This window comes from Triticum urartu, chromosome 2A (assembly GCF_056163025.1).
Source record: "Triticum urartu cultivar PI428250 chromosome 2A, HENAU_Tu73, whole genome shotgun sequence".
Classification (NCBI taxonomy): Eukaryota; Viridiplantae; Streptophyta; class Magnoliopsida; order Poales; family Poaceae; genus Triticum; species Triticum urartu.
In genome coordinates this window covers 138,456,757-138,476,780 of record NC_141874.1, presented here as the reverse complement: position 1 = coordinate 138,476,780, position 20,024 = coordinate 138,456,757, and the positions used below count along the sequence as shown (strand labels likewise).

Genomic DNA, 20,024 nt, shown 5'->3' with positions numbered 1-20,024 from the left:
CTCCATTGCCACCATCATCTCGATGCCCCAAGGTGAAGTTGCCTTCCAAAATTTTCGAGAGATCATCCATGAGTTTTTGCAGTCAAAGCATATTGGGGTCGTCTCAACCTCCAAGTGCCCTTTTGGACAAGCTTTTGTTAGATTGAATAGTGCGGCAGATAGAGATTTTCTTGTCAACACAGGGTCGCATGTTTATGATGATATTCACATCATTTTCCAGCGTCATAAGGAGGGGATGAACTAGAAAAATTTCAATCTGAACAGAGAAGTCTGGATCATGGTCTTTGGTTTTCCGGCTAATTTAAGGAAATTCGATGAGCTATCTAATGCTACTGCTGGGTTTGCGCTCAAAGTCAAGATTGATACGCTAAAGGATGTCCCTTCTAGTTGTTGTTACTGGAGTCAACAATTTCAGTGGGCAGTCATGGACCTTCCCTGTTGTGATCTTTCAGGATATTCTGCTTGGTGGTCCTCCGGCTGAAAAGATCTAGTTCCCGAGGATGGAAATCCTCATCCCAGGCCTCAGGAGGAATTTCATAATCCTAGCCAAAATAACGTAATGGTTGGGCTTGTTGCTTTTCACCTGATTCAGCAGTTAGATAATGCAGGGGAGCCTGTCCCAGCACCAGCAGAGGAAGCAGAGGAAGATGAGGGGTGGGGCGACTGGGCCATGCCCCAACAGCGACAACTAGTTGATGTGGAGATTGAAGCTGGAGAATTCCTTGAGCTAAATGACTTAATGGCACCTATGGAAGAGAATCAACAGCATGAAAACAATGTATTAACACTTTCTCTGGGTCTGCCAGTGAATGATGTTAGCTCAGCAGAGTCTGCCCATATAGGCCCAATTTTAAACCTTGATGAACTTCTAGCCCCTCTGGACCTTCCTGCTGCACATCCACTTCCTACAATTGATTTTGATCTCAATCAACCTGTGGAGCAAGCTCCTCCTATGGAAATGGCACCTACTGTGTTGGGAGTGCTCCTCCTCCCTGCTGCTGAGGAAGCGCCTTTATTGGACAGTGTTATTCCATCTTTAGATATGCTGCAACTAAATGTACCTGTGATACAGATAGCTCCTGAGATAGTGCAAGAGATGCCTGCTACATTATTAGTTCTTCACTCTGCTACAAATGTGGGTCTTACTCCAGTGATTGGTACAAATGTGGTCACTGCTGACACATTTATCAATACAGAAATTGCTGCCTGATAACCCACAAGTATAGGGAATCGCAACAGTTTTCGAGGGTAGAGTATTCAACCCAAATTTATTGATTCGACACAAGGGGAGCCAAAGAATATTCTCAAGTATTAATAGTTGAGTTTTCAATTCAACCGCACCTGAAAGACATAATATCTGCAGCAAAGTATTTAGTAGCAAAGTAATATGGAAGTAACGGTAACGGTGGCCAAAGTAACAGTATTGGTTTTGTAGTGATTGTAACAGTGGCAACGGAAAAATAACTAAGTAAAGATCAATATATGAAAAGCTCGTAGGCATTGGATCAGTGATGGATAATTATGTCGGATGTGATTCCTCATGTAACAGTTATAACATAGGGTGACACAGAACTAGCTCCACTTCATCAATGTAATGTAGGCATGTATACCGAATATAGTCATACATGCTTATGGAAAAGAACTTGCATGACATCTTTTGTCCTACCCTCCCATGGCAGCGGGGTCCTATCGTAAACTAAGGGATATTAAGGCCTCCTTTTAATAGAGTACCGGAACAAAGCATTCACACTTTGTGAATACATGAACTCCTCAAACTATAGTCATCACCGGGAGTGGTCCCGATTATTGTCACTTCGGGGTTACCAGATCATAACACATAGTAGGTGACTATTGACTTGCAAAATAGGATCAACAACTCACATATATTCAGGAAAACATAATAGGTTCAGATCTGAAATCATGGCACTCGGGCCCTAGTGACAAGCATTAAGCATAGCAAAGTCATAGCAACATCAATCTCAGAACATAATGGATACTAGGGATCAAACCCTAACAAAACTAACTCGATTACATGATAAATCTCATCCAACCCATCACCGTCCAGCAAGCCTATGATGGAATTACTCACGCACGGCAGTGAGCATCATGAAATTGGTGATGGAGGAAGGTTGATGATGACGATGGCGACGGATTCCCCTCTCCGGAGCCCCGAACGGACTCCAGATTAGCCCTCCCGAGAAAGATTAGGGCTTGGCGGCGGCTCTGTATCATAAAACGCGATGAATCCTTCTCTCTGATTTTTTTCTCCCCGAACGTGAATATATAGAGTCGGAGTTGAGGTCGGTGGAGCCTCAGGGGGCCCACGACATAGGGGGACGCGCCCCCCACCCTCGTGGACAGGGTGTGGGCCCCCTAACATTGATTCTTTCACCATTATTTTTTATATATTCCAAAAAATTCTCCATGAAGTTTTAGGTCATTCCGAGAACTTTTATTTCTGCACAAAAATAACGCCATGGCAATTCTGCTGAAAACAGCGTCAGTCCGGGTTAGTTCCATTCAAATCATGCAAGTTAGAGTCCAAAACAAGGTCAAAAGTGTTTGGAAAAGTAGATACGATGGAGACGTATCAACTCCCCAAAGCTTAAACCTTTGCTTGTCCTCAAGCAATTCAGTTGACAAACTGAAAGTGATAAAGAAAAACTTTTACAAACTCTGTTTGATCTTGTTGTTGTAAATATGTAAAGCGAGCATTCAAGTTTTCAGCAATGTTTATGAACTAACCATATTCACAATAACATTTAGGTCTCATGTTTACTCATATCAATGGCATAATCAACTAGCGAGCAATAATAATAAATCTCGGATGACAACACTTTCTCAAAACAATCATAATATGATATAACAAGATGGTATCTCGCTAGCCCTTTCTGAGACCGCAAAACATAAATGCAGAGCACCTCTAAAGATCAAGGACTGACTAAACATTGTAATTCATGGTAAAAGAGATCCAGTCATAGTCATACTCAATGTAAACTAATAGTAATACATGCAAATGACAGCGGTGCTCTCCAACTGGTGCTCTTTAATAAGAGGGTGATGACTCAACAAAAAAGTAAATAGATAGGCCCTTCGCAGAGGGAAGCATGGATTTGTAGAGGTGCCAGAGCTCGATTTTGAAATAGAGATAAATAATATTTTGAGTGGTATACTTTCATTGTCAACATAACAACTGAGAGATTTCATATCTTCCATGCTACAGACATTATAGGCAGTTCCCAAGTAGAATGGTAAAGTTTATACTCCCCCTACCACCAACAAACATCAATCCATGGCTTGTTCGAAACAACAGGTGCCTCCAACTAACAACAATCCTGGGGGAGTTTTGTTTGCAATTATTTTAATTTAAGCATGGGACTGGGCATCCCGGTTACCAGCCATTTTATCGTGAATGAGGAGCGGAGTCCACTCCTCTTGAGAATAACCCGCCTAGCATGGAAGATGTAGACATCCCTAGTTGATACATGAGCTATTCGAGCATACAAAACAGAATTTCATTTGAAGGTTTAGAGTTTGGCACATACAAATTTACTTGGAACGGCAGGTAGATACCACATATAGGACGGTATGGTGGACTCATATGGAATAACTTTTGGGGTTTATGGAAGTGGATGCACAACCAGTATTCCCGCTTAGTACAAGTGAAGGCTAGAAAGAGACTGGGAAGCGACCAGCTAGAGAGCGACAACAGTCATGGACATGCATTAAAATTAATCAACATTGAGTGCAAGCATGAGTAGGATATAATTCACCATGAACATAAATATCGTGGAGGCTATGTTGATTTTGTTTCAACTACATGCTGAACATGTGCCAAGTCAAGCCACTCGAATCGTTCAAAGGAGGATACCACCCTATCATACCACATCACAACCATTTTAATAGCATGTTGGAACGCAAGGTAAACCATTGTAAACTCCTAGCTAATTAAGCATGGCATGAGCAACTATAATCTTTAGTTGTCATTGCAAACATGTTTCATTCATAATAGGCTGAATCAGGAACGATGAACTAATCATATTTTAAAAAACACGACAGGTCGAGTTCATACCAGCTTCTCTCATCTCAATCAGTCCATCATATATCGTCATTATTGCCTTTCACTTGCACGACCGAACGGTGTGGATAATAATAATAGTGCACGTGCATTGGACTAAGCTGGAATCTTCAAGCATTCAATATAAGGGAGAAGACAAGGTAATATGGGCTCTTGGTTAGATCAACAATAATGTATATGAGAGCCACTCAACATGTTCATCATGGTCTTCTCCTCTCGACCCCCAAAGAAAAGAAAGGAAATAAAACTATTTACACGGGGAAGCTCCCAACAAGCAAAAGAAGAACGAGAAATATTTTTTGGGTTTTCTTTTAGTTACTACTACTACAAGCATAGAAAGTAAACTAGCTAAAAGCTACAACTAATTTTTTTGGTTTTTATTAAAGTTTTTCAAACACACAAGAAGAATGCTGGAAAAGAAATTAAAATAGCATGGATAGTACAATGAAAAAGTATGAGCACCGAAAACTGGCATGAGTGTGTGAACATGAATGTAATGTCGGTGAGAAATACATACTCACCCAAGCTTAGGCTTTTGGCCTGGCGGATATCCGAAGTTGTAACTGGGGTCGTACTGAGATGCAGCGGCTATTGCCTCACGAGCTGCAGCTTGGAGGCGAGCTACCTCCGTCCTCCTCTCATACTCGTTCGCCTCCTCCCTGGTTATAACATATCTCCCTTTTGTCTAAAAGTCAAAGAAAGCAGGAGCAGGGAGAGCAACATGGACAGTGGGATGTCTGTCAAAGATTAGTCGGTATTGGAGGAACTATTCATTCCTCTCAACAAACTGATGACGAACCATAGCATTATAATCTAGATAAGCAGGAGGCAATTCTATATCATTCTCATGTATGGGTATCTCAAGATAATTAGCTACACGAGTTGCATAAATTCCACCAAACAAGTATCCACTTAAACTATTAAGATGCAACCTACGTGCAACAATAGCCCCCAAGTTATATTGTTTATCACCCAATACCGCACTCTTGAGGACACTAAGATCTGGAATGTACATGTGACAAGCCTCATCTTTACCGTTAATGCATCTACCCATGAAGAGAGCAAAATAATGTATGGAAGGAAAATAAATGCTCCCTATGGTAGCTTGTGTGATTTCCCTAGATTCCCCCACAGTAATACTAGCAAGAAAGTCTTTATATTCAGATTTGTGAGGTTCACTAACATTGCCCCAGTGCGGGAGTTTACAAGCAGTATTAAAATCTTCTCGGTCCATGGTATATGATTTATCATAAAGATCAAATAAAACAGTGTGGGAATTGCGCGAGGATGTAAATTTAAACCTTCTCACAAATGAATCAGTTAGGTGGCAGTATTGCGGGCACTTATCTGACATGAAGCTCTCAAGATCAGCGTTACACACATATGCATCAAATTCATCCTTGATGCCTGCCTGGACCATGAACTCCTCTGACGGCCATTCACAAGGCCGCACTTGTGCTTCCCTTGGTAGTTCATTGTCCGGCTCATGTATCGCGAGCCTTGGGCCTTACTTCCTTGAGGAACCACCTTGGTACATTTTCCTAAACATTTTTCTTCCTCTGAAAAATTTCTGAAATTTTTAGTGACTCAAAATAGAAGTGAACAAACTCAACAAGATTGATAGCAACTACTCCTACAAGTGCCTAGAGGCCATATCCTGCATTAAAACTACTTTTGACCACATAAATTTGACATGCAAGCTCAAGAATAGGGTCACCTAAGCAGCAAAAATTTGCAATAAATAAAGCACTAGAACAAAAACTAATTGGACCATTGGAGGAGTCATATACCGAAGAACAATCCCCCAAAACAGTTTTGTGAATGGAGCTTTGAGCTAGGAGATCGAAAATGGCAGCAAGATGAGCTAGAACTCGGATTTGAGATGGTGGAGGATTTTTTTTCTGGAGGAAGATGAAGTGTGTGGGTGCAAGAATAAGTGGAGGGGGCCCACGTGGGGGTGGGCGCGCCCTGGACCCTCGTGGCCAGGTGGTGGGTCCCCTTGATGTGTTCTCAGTGCCAAATATTCTTAAATATTCTAGAAAAAATCATATAAAAATTTCAGGACATTTGGAGAACTTTTATTTTCGGGATTTTTTTATTGCAAGGATAATTTAGAAAACAGACAGAAAATGCTATTTTTGCTTTATTTAATCTAAATAACAGAAAGTAAAAAGAGGGTACATAGAATTGTGCTTTCTAACTTCATCCATCTCATGCTCATCAAAAGGGATCCACTAACAAGGTTGATCAAGTCTTGTTAACAAACTCTTTTCGAATCGCATGAAACCGGAGAATTTTTTAATAACACTAGGTTACCTCAACGGGGATATGCATGTCCCCAACAATAAGAATATCATATTTCTTCTTGACAGTAGGAAGAGGAAATTCAAAACCTCCAATAATAATCATTGAAGTTTTTCCAATAGAATTAATAATGTGGACTTGAGGTTGTTTCCTCGGAAAGTGTACCGTATGCTCATTACCATTAACATGAAAAGTGAAATTGCCTTTGTTGCAATCAATAACAGCCCCTGCAGTATTCAAAAAGGGTCTACCAAGAATAATCGACATACTATCGTCCTCGGGAATATCAAGAATAACAAAGTCCGTTAAAATAGTAACGTTTGGAACCACAACAGGCACATCCTCACAAATACCGACAGGTATAGCAGTTGATTTATCAACCATTTGCAAAGATATTTCAGTAGGTGTCAACTTATTCAAATCAAGTCTACGATATAAAGAGAGAGGCATAACACTAACACCGGCTCCAAGATCACATAAAGCAGTTTTAACATAGTTTCTTTTAATGGAGCATGGTACAGTTGGTAATCCTGGATCTCCTAGTTTCTTAGGTATTCCATCTTTAAAAGTATAATTAGCAAGCATGTTGGAAATTTCAGCTTCTGGTATCTTTCTTTTATTTGTAACAATATCTTTCATATACATAGCATAATGATTCATTTTAAGCATATCAATCAAACGCATACGCAAAAAGATAGGTCTAATCATTTCAGCAAAGCGCTCAAAATCCTCATCATCCATTTTCTTGGATGGTTTAGGAGGAAAAGGCATGGGTTTCTGAACCCATGGTTCTCTTTCTTTACCTTGCTTCCTAGCAACAAAGTCTCTCTTGTCATAATGTTGATTCTTTGATTGTGGGTTATCAAGATCAACAGCAGGTTCAATCTCTACATCATTGTCATTGCTAGGTTGAGCATCAACATGAACATCATCATTAACATTATCACTAGGTTCATGTTCATTACCAGATTGTGTTTCAGCATCAGAAATAAAAATATCATTGGGATTCTCAGGGGTGTCAACAACAGGTTCACTAGAAGCATGCAAAGTCCTATCATTCTTCTTTTTGTTCTTCTTAGAAGAACTAGGTGCATCAACATTAGTTCTCTGAGAATCTTGCTCAATTCTCTTAGGGTGGCCCTTAGGATACAATGGTTCCTGAGTCATTTTACCCCCTCTAGTCACAACTCTAACAACATTTTCATTTTTCTTATTATATAACTCATCGAGCAAATCATTCTGAGCTTTAAGCACTTATTCTACTTGAGTGGTAACCATAGAAGCAGGTTTACTAATAAGTTTAAGTTCAGCTTTAACTCTAGACATATAATCACTCAAGTGTTCAATCATATAAGCATTCAAGTTTTCTTGTTTAACAATACAATTATCAAACTCATCCAAACATTGGCTGGCAAACTTAGTAGATGGGATTTCACCCTTATCAAATCTATAGAGAGAATTTACCTTTACTACCTGTGTCGGGTTATCAAGACCATATATTTCTTCAATAGGTGGTAAATTCTTAACATCATCTTTAATACCTTTTTCTTTCATAGATTTCTTTGCCTCTTGCATATTTTCAGGACTGAGAAATAGAATACCCCTTTTCTTCGGAGTTGGCTTAGGAGTTGGTTTAGGAAGTGTCCAATCATTTTCATTACTCAACATATTATTCAATAGCAATTCAGCTTGATCAACAGTTCTTTCCCTGAAAACACAACTAGCACAACTATCCAGGTGGTCTCTGGAAACATCGGTTAGTCCATTATAAAAGATATCAAGTATTTCATTTTTCTTGAGAGGATGATCAGGCAAAGCATTAAGTAATCGGAGAAGCCTCCCCCAAGCTTGTGGGAGACTCTCTTCTTCAATTTGCACAAAATTATATATTTCCCTTAAGGCAGCTTGTTTCTTATGAGCGGGGAAAATATTTAGCAGAGAAGTAATAAATCATATCCCGGGGACTACACACACAACCAAGATCCAGAGAATTAAACCATGTTTTAGCATAACCCTTTAATGAGAACGGAAATAACTTAAGGATATAGTAGTACCGAATTTTCTCCTCATTAGTGAACAGGGTGGCTATATCATTCAGTTTAGTAAGATGTGCCACAACAGTTTCAGATTCATAGCCATAAAAAGGATCAGATTCAACCAAAGTAATTAACTCGGGACCGACAGAGAAATCATAATCCTTATCGGAAATACAGATAGGTGAAGTAGCAAAAGCAGGGTCATATTTCATTCTAGCATTCAAAGACTTTTCTTTCAGCTTAGCTAACAGTTTCTTAAGATCATGTCTATCATTGCAAGCTAAAAATTCTCTAGCATTGTCTTCATCCATAACATAACCCTCATGCACAATAGGCAATTCATATCTAGGGGGAGAATCTTCGTCATCACTTTCATCAATATTATCAGTTTCCATAATTTCATTCTCTCTAACCCTAGCAAGTTGTTCATCAAGAAATTCGCCTAGTGGCATAGTATTATCAAGCATAGAAGTATTTTCATCATAAGCATCATGCAAAGCAGAAGTGGCATCATCAATAACATGCGACATACCAGAATAAATAGCAGGTGTAGGTGTCGCAAGTTTACTCAAAACAAAAAGTGAATCAAGTGCAGAGCTAGATGGAAGTTCCTTACCTCCCCACGTAGTTGAGGGAAAAATCTTGGTTCTTTCATCTTTCAAGTTCTTCATAGTGATCAACAGATATAAATCCCAAGTGACTCAAAGAATAGAGCTATGCTCCCCGGCAACGGCGCGAGAAAATAGTCTTGATAACCCACAAGTATAGGGGATCACAACAATTTTCGAGGGTAGAGTATTCAACCCAAATTTATTGATTCGACACAAGGGGAGCCAAAGAATATTCTCAAGTATTAATAGTTGAGTTGTCAATTCAACTGCACCTGAAAGACTTAATATCTGCAGCAAAGTATTTAGTAGCAAAGTAATATGGAAGTAATGGTAACAGTGGCAAAAGTAACAGTATTGGTTTTGTAGTGATTGTAACAGTGGCAACGGAAAAGTAACTAAGCAAAGATCAATATATGAAAATCTCGTAGGCATTGGATCAGTGATGGATAATTATGTCGGATGTGATTCCTCATGTAACAGTTATAACATAGGGTGACACAGAACTAGCCCCAGTTCATCAATGTAATGTAAGCATGTATTCCGAATATAGTCATACGTGCTTATGGAAAAGAACTTGCATGACATCTTTTGTCCTACCCTCCCATGGAAGCGGGGTCCTATCAGAAACTAAGGGATATTAAGGCCTCCTTTTAATAGAGTACCGGAACAAAGCATTAACACTTAGTGAATACATGAACTCCTCAAACTATAGTCATCACCGGGAGTGGTCCCGATTATTGTCACTTCGGGGTTACCAGATCATAACACATATTAGGTGACTATTGACTTGCAAAATAGGATCAAGAACTCACATATATTCATGAAAACATAATAGGTTCAAATCTGAAATCATGGCACTCGGGCCCTAGTGACAAGCATTAAGCATAGCAAAGTCATAGCAACATCAATCTCAGAACATAATGGATACTAGGGATCAAACCCTAACACAACTAACTCGATTACATGATAATCTCATCCAACCCATCACCGTCCAGCAAGCCTATGATGGAATTACTCACGCACGGCAGTGAGCATCATGAAATTGGTGATGGAGGAAGGTTGATGATGATGATGGCGACAGATTCCCCTCTCCGGAGCCCCGAACGGACTCCAGATCAGCCCTCCCGAGAGAGATTAGGGCTTGGCAGCGGCTCTGTATCATAAAACGCGATGAATCCTTCTCTCTGATTTTTTTCTCCCTGAACAGTAATATATAGAGTCGGAGTTGAGGTCGGTGGAGCCTCAGGGGGCCCACGAGATAGGGGGCGCGCCCCCACCCTCGTGGACAGGGTGTGGGCCCCTTGACGTCGATTCTTTCGCCAGTATTTTTTATATATTCCAAAAATATTCTCCGAGAAGTTTCAGGTCATTCCGAGAAATTTTATTTCTGCACAAAAATAACACCATGACAATTCTGTTGGAAACAACGTCAGTCCGGGTTAGTTCCATTCAAATCATGCAAGTTAGAGTCCAAAACAAGGTCAAAAGTGTTTGGAAAAGTAGATACAATGGAGACGTATAACTGCCCCACAAACCATCCGGCATGAGATATCTCAGCCTCCTCTGGCTCCTGAATCACAGGTGGGCACATCAATCCAGCTCTGCAGTTACCATCTGGTCCTGCCACCATGGCTTCTGAAGGTAATAGCACATCTGAGGGTAGCAGTTTGAATACTCCACCTAGTTTTCCCCTGAAGGAAATATGCCCTAGAGGCAATAATAAATTTGTTATTTATATTTCCTTATATCATGATAAATGTTTATTATTCATGCTAGAATTGTATTAACCGGAAACTTAGTACATGTGTGAATACATAGACAAACAAAGTGTCCCTAGTATGCCTCTACTTGACTAGCTCGTTAATCAAAGATGGTTAAGTTTCCTGACCATGGACATGTGTTGTCATTTGATGAATGGAGTCACATCATTAGAGAATGATGTGATGGACAAGACCCATCTGTTAGCTTAGCATAAATGATCGTTTAGTTTTATTGCTACTGCTTTCTTCATGACTTATACATATTCCTCTGACTATGAGATTATGCAACTCCCGAATACCGGAGGAACACTTTGTGTGCTATCAAACGTCACAATGTAACTGGGTGATTATAAATATTCTCTACAGGTGTGTCTGATGGTGCTTGTTGAGTTGGCATTGATCAAGATTAGGATTTGTCACTCCGTGTATCGGGGAGGTATCTCTGGGCCCTCTCGGTAATGCTCATATCTATAAGCCTTGCAAGCAATGTGACTAATGAGTTAGTTATGGGATGATGCATTACGGAATGAGTAAAGAGACTTGCCGGTAACGAGATTGAGCTAGGTATGATGATACCGGCAATCGAATCTCGGGCAAGTAACATACCGATGACAAAGGTAATGACATATGTTGTTATGAGGTTTGACTGATAAAGTTCTTCATAGAATATGTAGGAGCCAATATGAGCATCCAGTTTCCGTTATTGGTTATTGACCGGAGATGTGTCTCGGTCATGTCTACATAGTTCTCGAACCCATAGGGTCCGCACGCTTAATGTTCGATGACGATTTGTATTATGAGTTATGTGATTTGATGATCGAAGTTTGTTCGGATTCCCAGATGAGATCACGGACATGACGAGGATTCTCGAAATGGTCGAGAAGTAAAGATCTATATATTGGAAGGTTACATTCGGACACCGGAATGGTTGCGGGAAGTTTCGGATAAGTTTCGGAGTACCGGGGGTTAGCGGACCCCCCCCCCCTCGGGAAGTTAATGGGCTTTCATGGGCCTTAGTGGAAAGGACAGGAGGGCCACAAGGGAGGCCATGCCCCCCATGGCCAATCTGAATTGGACTAGGGAGGGGGCGGCGCCCCCTCTTTCCTTCTCCCCTCTTCCTCCTTCCCTCCTTCTACTAGTTGGAATAGGAAAGGGGGGATCCTACTTGGATTGGGAGTCCAAGTAGGACTCCCCCCTTGGCGCGCCCCATCTAGGGCCGGCCTCCTCTTCCCCCCTCCTTTATATACGTGGGCGGGGGCACCCCAAATACACACCAAATCTTGTCTTAGCCGTGTGCGGTGCCCCCTCCACAGTTACACACCTCGGTCATATCGTCGTAGTGCTTAGGCGAAGCCCTGCGCTGGTAACTTCATCATCACCGTGGCCACGCCATCATGCTGACGGAACTCTCCCTCGTCCTCAACTGGATCAAGAGCTCGAGGGACGTCATCATACTGAATGTGTGCTGAACATGGAGGTGCCATACGTTCGGTACTTGGATCGACTGGATCGTGAAGACGTTCGACTACATCAACCGCCTTACTAAACGCTTCCACTTTCGGTCTACGAGGGTACGTGGACACACTCTCCCTGATTGTTGCTATGCTTCTCCTAGATAGATCTTGCGTGATCATTGGAATTTTTTTTAATTACTACGTTCCCCTACATCCTCTTCCTATTTTCAGACCAAATTTTTTGGCTCAAGCCTTTCAACTGCCAGAAAGTTTAGATCCCAAGCTTAAAAGTTTATTTTCTGACGACGATTCACCAGGAGAAGAGAGGGATTTCCTCTCCAAGCAAGGGATGGAGCTCTGGAATAATAATTTTGCACCTAATGATCCTTCTAACAAGGTAGTTCAGGTACCCACATATTGGTGTAAATTCATTTTAGTGGCTCTTTTAACTCTTGCCAACTTTGATTGGGAAAATGAGCTGCTAGTATCATAGCTATGGACTTGCATCATTGAGGGATCAAACACTCAATGTACTACTCCATTTGTTTTGCCTGATAAATGCCAAACAGACCAGATGCTAATTTGTAAACATGCTGCTGATGAACAGGAGGCATCTTCAGCAAACAACAACTCCACCCCTCAAGATAAGGATGGAGAAGCAGTTATCCCATACATTGTAGTCATCCCCTCTGCTATTCATGTTCAAAGGAAGAGAAAAGATAAAGCTCTAGTGGTGGAAACTGAGATAAGAAGGAGTTACAGACCGCAAGAGATAAATAAAGGTTTTAAAATACAATCATGCCAGGATAAGAATTGTTTCCCTTGCTCTTCCACTCCTCCTGATATTGCCACAAAGATTGTAAAAAAAAACCTCTCTGTGTCTTTTTGCAAGGCTACAGCCAAGGATTGCTCTGATGAAATGCTGCACCAGAATAAGAAGAAGAAAGAGGGCAAGCAAGCTGCTAAGGGGGCGCCAAAGAAGAGCCCTGTCTTCAAGCACTAGTCTGAAACTGTTTATCAGTCATTCTCTAAGCTCTATATGTATCCTATGAACTCATCTGGATGTGGAAACTTTGTAACCTCTTGCTACTTTTGTCAGACTGGTCTGTCAACGTGTGTTATGTGAAACTGAGACCTATATGCATTAAGCGTTCTAGTTGGAGGTGCTTTATTTTTGCTCCCTGTGATGTGATCTGGTCTACTACTTATCAAGTCTATATGAATAATTGTTTGATGATTGTCTCTGTGATGAGTTGGCTATGGAAAATATGTTGTAAACATTTTCTCAAGTTCCAGATAGCACTATCACCTCATGAATAGAAACTGGAATATTCTAAATTGGAACATAAGAGGCATTAATGACAGTGGAAAATGGCTTGCTCTCAGAAATAAAATTGATGAAGCTAATGTAGATATTATTTGTATCTAAAAAACCAAGAAAGAGTCTTTTGATCAGAGATATTTGAAAAACTTCTGTCCAAGAAGGCTCAACAGCTTAGATTTCCTCCCCTCTATTGGCGCTTATGGTGGTCTCTTAATTGCTTGGAACAACACTGTCTTTGAAGGAGAAACTCTTTTCTCTAATGACTTCTCTCTTTCCATCCAATTTACTTCAAAGCTATCTAGGGACACTTGGATTCTCACAAATATCAATGGACCTTGTCAAGGAGATGCAAGAGACATGTTTTTAGATTGGTTTAAGCAAATTCAAATGCCTGATGACATGCAGTGGATAATCATGGGGATTTTAATTATATTAGATATACAAGTAATAGAAGCAGATCTGGTGGAAACTTTTCTGATATGATGAAATTCAATGAAGCTATTAACTCCTTGGCTTTGGTAGAAATTCCTCTAAAAGGTAGAAACTTTGCATGGAGCAACATGCAGACTGCCCCTCTCCTACAAAAACTTGATTGGGTTTTCACATCTAAGGCTTGGACTTCTCAATATCCAAACACAGTGATGCTCCCTTTGGCTAAACCTGTATCAGATCATATTCCATGCCTTGTTCAAATTGGTACTCACATCCCAAGGGCTAAAATCTTCAGGTTTGAGAATTATTGACCACATATTGAGGGTTTCAAAAATATTGTCAGACAGAACTGGGAGCAAGCTATTCATATCAATGACAGTGCCAAGAAAATAACAACAAATTTAAGAGACTCATGAAATGTCTTAAAACTTGGGCCAAATCCATCTCACAGCTCAGCAAATCAATCAAGGCTACCAATGAAGTAATCCTATTTTTTGACACTATTGAGGACTACAGACCCCTGAATAATATTGAAAGTAATGGTAGAGATTTTCTTAAAAACATCTTATGAACTTGCTGCAATTACAGAAAATCTACTAGCAACAGAGGGCTACCATTAGGTGGGTCAAGTTTGGAGAGGCAAATTCACGACATTTCCAAGCAAAGGCCACAATCAAATTCAGAGTAAACCATATTGATTGTCTTCAAGATGAGATGGGAAATTCCTTTAGAGATCACAGTTCTAAAGCACACATTCTTCACAATGCTTTCAAAAGGAGACTGAATACTTCTGCTCCAACTTTCAACCCTCTTAACTTGGAAAGTCTGCTGGAGAGGAACTGTGATTTGACACTGCTTGAGGCACCCTTCACTAAAGAGGAAATTGACAAAGTTATTAAAGAGCTTCCTGCTGATAAAGCTCCAGGGCCAGATGGTTTTAATACCAATTTTGTTAAGCACTGCTGGGATATCACTGCTCCATATTTTTATGCCCTTATTGATGATTTTTATCATGGCAACATTAGCTTGCAAAGCATAAATTCATCATTCATCACACTCAACCCCAAGAAAGATGCCCCTATCACACCCAATGATTTTAGGCCTATTTCTTTGCTCAAGTGCTCCATCCAAATCATCACCAACCTGTTAGCAAACAGGTTACAGTCAGTTATCTTGCAGTTGGTCCACACCAATCAATATGGTTTCCTAAAATCAAGATCAATTTAGGACTGTCTAGCTTGGACCTATGAGTATATCAATCAACGCAAATCCTTAGGACAGGAAATCATTGTTCTCAAATTAGACTTTGAAAAAGCTTTTGACCTCATTGAACATCAGGCTATTAAACAGATTCTCGCTGCGAAAGGTTTTGGGACTAGGTGGATCATGTGGATGAACATGATATTCGCTTCTGGTTATTCTTTTGTCCACTCAATGGTGTACCAGGAAAACAATTATTATGCAAAAGAGGGGTCAAACAAGGAGATCCAGCTTCACCTCTTCTTTTTGTGCTAGCAGCTGATATCTTGTAGGCTATTATGAATGAGGCTATGTGATGCGGAGCATCCTATGGACATCACCATGTCAAGAGTCCTTTTGGCAAGTGACACACGCAACCTCTACTTCACATACATAAAGGTGAATCATCTCCTTTACACGTGCTCACTTGACCCCTTCAAGGATGGTATACTACTTGACACTCCACTCGTGTGCATACATAGGTACTGTCGGAATGCTACAGACAACGAGGAGGAGTGCAAGCGCCAAGAAACAACTACCCCATCCGCGAGGGAAGCATGGAAGAGAACACGCAAGAAACAGAGTAGCTACAAGTTACAGCTCTCGGACGTCCGACAATCTCCGAACGTCCGACGATCTCCAGATGTCTGATGCCTGGAGACTCCAGCAGCCAGATTGACTACTGCAGATGAAGACGCTATAGTGGCCGGACAACCGACAACCACCGGACGTCCGACAAGTCCCAGCGCCCGGACAACCAGCGCTGACCGGACGACCGGCGCCACCAGTCTAGATAAAAAACGCCGGAAGTCCGACGCCCCCCGGACGACCGAACCCCCGTGAGCGACCGGACGTCCGACACTGCCTGTGCGCAGCCGGGCCTTTGGCCTTGTATCCCTCTCCCACTTACCCCTTCGTGTCTTAGACTATAAATAGACCACCTCCACCTCCTTTCCAGGGTCAGCAATGTGATAGCTCATTTAAGAGATAGAGCTTTACTCATCCACTTGATACCCTTCTCCATTGGAGTTCACGACCTCTTTGGAGAAGATCCTCCAAGTGGATTCAAGACCCCTCACGGGAAGATCCATCTCGGATTCAAGACCCCTCATGAGAAGATCCATCTAGGATACCATCAAGACCTCCTCTTGGAGATGAACTCCTAAGGTGTTTCGGCTACTTAGGGGTGGTTACTTCTTCATTAACCACCACGATAACTTCCGCATAGGCGTGCCCACCATACACTTCTGCCACCCCCAACATAACCCAATTTTGTTTGAGCTTGTTTGAGTTGTGAGTGAGTCTCCTAAGGTGTTTCGGCTACTTAGCTAGGGACGGTGACCTCAACTTCAACTTGCATAACCCATCATTGCATTTCCGTAATACCATTGAGCTTTCGCAACACCACCACCGCTTTCCGCTACAACCTTTTGACATTTGACTTTGGAGATTTTGAGATCGCGGTTTTTCAGTTTCCTAAGGTGTTTCAGCTAATTAGGAATGGTTCTACATTAGGAACACCGCCACTCATCATCGCAATGGATGGTAACCTCGACGACATCATTGTACATTCTCCTTGCAATTGCATTGTTAACCCCTAGCCTATTTTGCGTCACTTACCTATCGAGACTAGCCATTGAGTATTGCGGCAATTTTACTTGTGCACATTAGTGATCATCGATCCGCCCTTCCATTGCATACATACCATATCATATTGGTATCATATCATCTCTTATGTCACAAGATTGTTCCCGCATATATACAATTGCTATCTTGGTTTGTGCATTTCACAAAGTGGCCAACAAAAAAAGAATAAGCTTTTAAGCAAAGAGAAAGAGAAAAGAGCTTGTAAGCAAGAGCCACATCATCGTATCATAGTGCATTACAATATATCATATGGTGTCATACTCGATCATCTTGGATCATCTTGTGCTAAAGCACCGGAACATACATACATGGCATACTTGGGATAGAAAGTTTATCCATTTTCATCTCATAGGTTGTGCACAAGTGTCGTATCTTCCTATTGAGCAATCGTGCTAGCATGTCTCTTGAGTTGTGCAACACGAGCGTTTTCCCTGGATTGCATATTTTGTGCTCATTCCTTGGTTACATGACCCCATTTTATCTATCTATGTGTGCGTTTCCGTGTACCATTCTTTGCTATTGGTCTACTTGTTTCACTTGTGGATTTTTGAATCTCTTTCAACATTATTGACTCTTGCTAACATTTTGCATCAAATTTTTGTGCCACTATCCTCACCGAGGTCCACCATAAGCTTTACTTGATAGGTGTGAGTGAACAAGTCCGGTACCAATTCCACTATTCTTTCATTTCACATTGAGTGAAACGAGATACATCCTCAACTTTAGGAAAATGTAACTTGGTATTGTTTATCTCATTTCCTACTCACCTCTTCTCGAGTCTTGTGATGGATAGGCAAAAAGCACACCCCCTCCGGTCAACAACAACAACAAGTTCGATGCCATGAACAACAACTTCGACGCCAAGATGGATGCTCAAATGGTGGAGATCAAAGCCCTCATCAAGGCCTACAAGTGGTCTTCCAAATCTCCGAGAAGACGCTCTAGTGCACATGCTTCCGAGCTACCATCTCTGGCAAGATCACATCGGCATCGACACCACCACCGACAAGGACGTGAAGGTCAAGATCTCTACACCAACAACCACTCAATGACTTCACCATCTCCCTTGGCATCTTTGCCAAGCGACTTCAAGGAATCTTCGCCCACGGACATACGACATCTTTGCCAACAAGCACCCCAAGACTACGCTCAAGAGAAGCTCCCCAAACTAAAGTTTGCGACTTCCACAAGCTACTAGGACCTCGACACCGACCACGCGATTCCTTTCTATGGACTCAAGAACCCGAGGAGTATCTCGAGTGGGAGCGCTTAATGGACGACTAACTCAAGCTACATCAAGTCCCTTCTGAAGATCAAGTGAAGTGCGCCACAAGAAACTTCCATGACTATGCGTCGACATGGTGGCTTCACACACCTTCGGAGAGCTATGACATGAGTTGTACCAAGACGAAGAGAGCTATGCGGCGAGAGTTCATGCCTCCAACCTACACAGAACAACTTATACGCCAATTGGAAAACATTATCCAAGGATCCAAGTCCATCGACGCGTAATTCAAGGAGATGAAGAATGCCTTGCAACGAGCCAGCGTGGACGACCCCACTTCAATGAAGTTCCACATCTTGACGGGATTGCACAACGACATCTCCAAGACTATCTTCCTCGAGAACTACAAGTCCCTCGACAACAACTACATTGGTGCTCTCAAGGCTGAACAAGAACTCATGAAGTCCAAGGGTTCTCCACCCCAAGCACACTTCTCGACGACCAAGCTCCACGACAACGAGCATGAGGATAGTACCACCAAGATGTCCAAGCCCGATGAGCTCCACGATGATGCTCCCAAGTTCGGTTTCACTACCATCCCTCTTTATGGAATTGATGATGCCGAGTCTACTTTGACTCTTTCTCAAGATGGTGCAGCGACGACTACAACTACAGAGCCATTCGAGGACCAAGCTTTGGAGGCGAGCGACATGGTGACGAGCAAGGATGATGCTTCCATCTTAGGAGGCGAGAGTGGTGATGTGCCATCTTCGGCCTTCATCAACGACGACGGTGACGAGATGATCGAGCATGGGATTTTCCCGTCGGTCATGGAGGAGAGCGATGATGTGCCATCTTCGGCCTTCATCCACAGTGACGGCGACGACATGGTTGAGCATGGGATTTTCCCTTCGACCACAGTGACGTATGATGACTTGAGTGACTTGTGCCACCATATTGAGAGTGAGAGTGACTTCACCACTAGCCCCATATATGATGTGTTGCCCCAATTCCAATGTGAGGAGAGCCACAACCCCACTACTTGAGTGAGATGAGTGACTACACCATATGTGACTTTGAGTGCACCTATTTTGAGGGAGTGAGTGAACCACCACATAGAGAGAGTGAGATAGTTGATAGGTCTTGTGAGGCCAATTTCAACACTAACGACTTGACCTCTACCTCTATTGTGTCTTCTCATTTGGTGCAAGGTCCCATATATGATGATGCGCCGATCCTCGACGACTTCGTCCTTCCTTTTTACAAGATGATGGCCATGGTGGAATCTGATGCACCCCCCACATGGTTCCATCAAGATGACGATGACCACCATTTGGTCTTTCCCTCCTCACCTACACCACTTGAGTGAAATGACAAAGGTAGCATAGGTGAAGGTGATGCTCTAGTCCCACTAGTGTAAATTGTTGACATTGATTGCTTGCATGATGTTGATCAACCTATTACCATGTTTCATGCTAGTGTGACTTCCCCATGTAATTATTTACCCATTTATGATGAGTATGATGATTGCCATGTGGAGTCTATTAGTTGTGACGCCATGTTACATAGGATTTCTTATGATAATTCTCTTGGTCACATCATGTTTCACAATCCGCTTGACTTCTCATATGCTATACATGAGATCAACCATATGTCACATTTGCAATCTCATTGTAGTGACTATGCATATGCCATTAAAATAAACCCAATTTGCAGTTATGGCATAGATGACAAGCCCATGGTTATTGGCATTTGTTTTTCTTGTGATGATATTGGCATGCTCCCTTTGCATAATTTATCTCATATGCCATGCCATGACCACCTAGCTTCGGATATGCATTGTTTTGCATGTTATCCATTTTCTCCATATGATGTTTCTGATATTGCTCATGAGGAGACCCCCATAGTTTCCGA

At 41.8% G+C, this 20,024-nt stretch overlaps 1 pseudogene; it reads left to right on the top strand.

Annotated features, from left to right (window-relative positions):
- The first annotated feature begins 277 nt into the window (after positions 1-277).
- LOC147984288 (uncharacterized) lies at positions 278-1,210 on the top strand (annotated as a pseudogene).
- Positions 1,211-20,024: the final 18,814 nt, after the last annotated feature.